Raw genomic sequence first — 3,942 nt, 5'->3', positions numbered from 1 at the left:
GGCCGCCTCGGCCCCGCCCCGCGCGGACGCGCGCGCCCCGTGCCAGGCGGCTCCGGCAGGAGCGGTGCTTGGTGACATATTTTGGAGAAGATGTCATTAAAAAATAGCCTCTGCGCGCTGAGAGAATGGAGGGTTTTCGGGTGTGCATCAGGGAGGTGGGGTAGGAAGTATGGACCGGCCTCTTGCACCTTATACACATCGGGGAGAAAGTCTAAACGCCAAAGGCTTGGAGGTGTGGAGTTTGTTTCGGCGTTCGGGTCCCTTCTCTGCCAGTAACTCGCTGTGTGACCTTGAGCAAGCCACCACTGCTGTCGGGGTAGAGCTTCCTCACGCTTAAAATGCGAGGGTTGGGCAGGTGACCCCTGATGTCCGTTTAACTTCAATCATCCTATGTCTGTGATCCTTTGGGGGCTCGTTCCCCGTTACCGCCTTGCCCTCTCATTTCTAACACCAGCACCGGATCCACGGCCTCATCTCTCAAACGTCACCCTTCTCCATGTAGACTCTTTCTCTTTACTGCCACCAGCCATTTCCCCAACAATCTGCTCCCTCTCCTGAGCTCGGGGAGGGGGCAAGATTTGCCATAACCCTCAATTCCTAGCTTCACGGAGGTGGTATTACCCCCCATGTTTGCCCCCACCAAAATCCTAATGGCACCAGGGCCAATCTAAAGAAGAGGGTGGGCTGAGTGCAAATGGATCCCCTTCCCCAAAGGAGAGGTCTCCATCGTGCCAGTCCCGCCCCCTACGCAGGAAAACACACATACACACACACACCTGCATTCATGGACATAAAACCACCCCAGTGACGCCAGAGACCCTTTCATCTCAGGATCTCCTAGCGCCAGCCAGAGCTCTAATTACCCCAGCACCCCCCTGGCCCCACCGGTTCCCCTGCTGTCATTAGCCCAGTTTTACCAGCGGGGGGCCACAGCCTTCCCACGGCTCCTAGGGCGGGGCCCTGTCTCCACAGTCTGTTCTTGAGGGGGTGTGTGTGTGTGTGTGTGTGTGTGTGTGTGTGTGTGTGTGTGTGTTCGCGAGCGCGCACGCGCGCGCGTGCACGCGCGCTAGGGGGAGCTGCTCTGCTAATCGCTCAGTTTATGCTGGGCAGAATCACTTGCTGAGTGTGGGATTTTGACCCACAGCTTATCCAAGTTGGGGTGCCCTTGCTCATGCCTTAATCTCAGCCACCTGCATCCTCTGTTGGAGCCTCTTACAGGGGGTATTGGGGCTTGCAATGCTTGGAAGAGGGGAGGGTACGTCTCTTGGGGCCCCTGGGATCATGGGGATGAGAAGGGCAGCTGGCATGACACTCATGGGGTGCAGAGTGCAGTGGTGATGGGGAGGGGCATGCAGTGAGTGAGGGGAGCCTGCAGTGGGCAGTGGGAGCCACAGTGGGGAATTGAGGCTGCAGTGTGCAGAGCCGCCATGCAGTGAGCGAAGCTGTGTTCAGCCTGGGCTTGCAGGGGGCATGCAACAGCTGTACTGTGGGGCAGGAGACTGCAGCATGCAGAGTCAGTGCAGTGTGCAGTGAGAGGTGCACTGAGGGTGGCTGTCTGCCAGTCGATGCCACCTCCTCGGTGATCAGGTTTGGCTGAAACTCTGGGGAGAGAGGCTGCAGTGTGTAGTGCTCAGGTTCTGTGCTCTGCCCTGTATGGAAGTAGTCCCTGGGGAGTTGGGAGAGCATCCCTGTCCATGAGATACACTGATACTCTCTGTCTGGACCAGGCAGACCTGGGAGGCTATGGAGAGGGCCAGGAGTGATGAAACTCAGAGCAGGGAGATGAAGGTGCTACGGTTTTCTCTCCCCCTCCATTCTACTTTCCCCTGCCATGTCTCTCTTTGATGCAAAGCTCTAAAATATTGGGTGGGGAAGACTTTCTGAAATTCTAGACTCAGGGCCATAGAAAAGGAAGGGCCTCCTGACCCACCTCCCCTCCCCCATGTCTGTGAACTCAAAGACAAGGGCTCCCCTTTCCTGTCTTCTCCTTCCCTCCCTCTCTTCTTGAGCCCCCAATAGGGGCTGGTGTCAGATCTGGGTAGGCTACAGTGAAGGACATGCTGCCTCCCAAGCAGGCCTCTCACCAGATGCCAGCATTCAGCCGAGACCCGAGCTTCTATCCCCTGTCCCTGTGTTGCCTTGTCCCTCCTCCCACCCCACTCACTCTGCCCACCCATTTCTTGAAGCTGCCAGCTCTTCTCACATTCAGTTCATCCCAGCTATCATTCTCTTCTTGCCATGAAACTCCCACCAGGGCTGTCCCTGCCCGGCCCTGGCCTCTGTTTCAGATCACTCCCTGAGTCTATGGGGGGGGGCAGCATGAGGGAGAATAGATAGATCCTCCAAGGGGGTATGTCTGATAGCCCCCACCAGCTTAGATTTCAGTTGCCAAGGAAGCTGCAGGAACAGCCTGCTCTCTGGGCTCCCATGGGAACAGCTATGCCCAGGTCCCTCCTGCTCTCTTTTGCCTCCCTTCCTTCCAGACTGTTGGTGGGAAGCACCCCAAGATTTCTCGAGGTCCCACCTCTAAGAACCAAGTGATCCAGATCCCTTTCTGAAGAGCTTCTCCCAAAAGTCTGTCAAGTGATGAGGCGTCAAGCCGGGCTCGGTGGCTCAGCCTGTAATCCCGCGCCTTTGGGAGGCTGAGGTGAGTGGATTGCCTGAGCCCGCGGGTTCGAGACCCGCCTGGGCAGGCGAGACCTCATCCCTACAATAAATAAAAAAATTAGCCGGGCATGGTAGCGCGCGCCTGTAATTCGGCTACTTGGAAGGCTGAGGCGGAAGGATCTCCGGAGCCCAGCAGGTCGAGGCTGCGGTGGCCGGGAGCGGCCACTGCAGTTCAGTCTGGGCGACAGTGAGACTCCAACTCAAAAAAAAAAAAAAGTGATGAGGCGTCCAGCATACATCCCTTGGCTCTGCAGTCATAGCCTCCACGTATCAGGGATGCTCTGGAAAGACAGCAGAGGAAACTGAGGTACTATCAGCTAAGAAAACCCAAGACCCAGGTGCTTCTCCCCTTTAGTGATCTCCTAATTAAGAAGAGATGGTAGCCAGGCTCAGTGTCTCAGCCTATAATCCCGCACCTTTGGGAGGCTGAGGTGAGTGGATTGCCTGAGCCTGCGGGTTCGAGACCCGCCTGGGCAGGTGAGATCTCATCTCTACAATAAAATCAAAAAATTAGCCAGGCGTGGTAGCACGCGCCTGTAATTCCGGCTACTTGGAAGGCTGAGGCGGAAGGATCGCTAGAGCCCAGCAGGTCGAGGCTGCGGTGGCTGGGAGCAGCCACTGCACTCCAGTCTGGGCGACAGAGTGAGACTCCAACTCAAAAAAAAAGAAGAAGAGATGGTAGCCAGGCTTGGTGGCTCAGTCTGTAATCCCGCGCCTTTGGGAGGCTGAGGAAAGTGGATTGCCTGAGCCCGCGGGTTCAAGACCCGCCTGGGCGGTGAGACCTCATCTCTACAATAAATCAAAAAATCAGCCGGGCATGGTAGCACATGCCTGTAATTCCGGCTACTCGGAAGGCTGAGGCGGAAGGATCGCCGGAGCCTAGCAGGTCGAGGCTGCGGTGACCGGGTGCGGCCACTGCACTCCAGTCTGGGCGACAGAGTGAGACTCTAACTCAAAAAAAAAAAAAAAAGAAGAAGAAGAGATAGTGTAGCTGGGCATTGTGGCGGGTTACTGGAAGGCTGAGGCGGAAGGATCACCTGAGTCCAGCAGGTCGAGGCTGCGGTGGCCGTGAGCATGCCACTGCACTCCAGCCTGGGTGACAATGAGACTCTGACTCAAAAAAAAAGAGATGGTGAAAATGGAGGAGCCAGGCTTGGTGGCTCAGCCTGTAATCCTGCGTTTTGGGAGGCTGCGGTGAGTGCATTGCCTGAGCCCGCGGGTTCGAGACCCGCCTGGGCAACTTGGTGAGACCTCATCTCTACAATAAATCAAAAA

At 56.5% G+C, this 3,942-nt stretch overlaps 1 protein-coding gene across 1 annotated transcript in view; it reads right to left on the bottom strand.

Annotated features, from left to right (window-relative positions):
- Positions 1-547, bottom strand: part of THRA (thyroid hormone receptor, alpha) — a 24,731-nt gene extending 24,184 nt beyond the window's left edge. Inside the window, exon 1 of the mRNA XM_008070404.2 lies at positions 189-547. The gene's annotated coding sequence lies outside the window, so the exon portion shown is untranslated. The remainder of the gene's footprint in view (positions 1-188) is intronic.
- Positions 548-3,942: the final 3,395 nt, after the last annotated feature.

The sequence above is a fragment of the Carlito syrichta genome, unplaced genomic scaffold (assembly GCF_000164805.1).
Source record: "Carlito syrichta isolate Samal-C Ts95f unplaced genomic scaffold, Tarsius_syrichta-2.0.1 Scaffold111596, whole genome shotgun sequence".
In the NCBI taxonomy this organism is placed as follows: Eukaryota; Metazoa; Chordata; class Mammalia; order Primates; family Tarsiidae; genus Carlito; species Carlito syrichta.
Note: the sequence above shows the minus strand (reverse complement) of the source record. Positions and strands in the feature narration are given on the sequence as shown.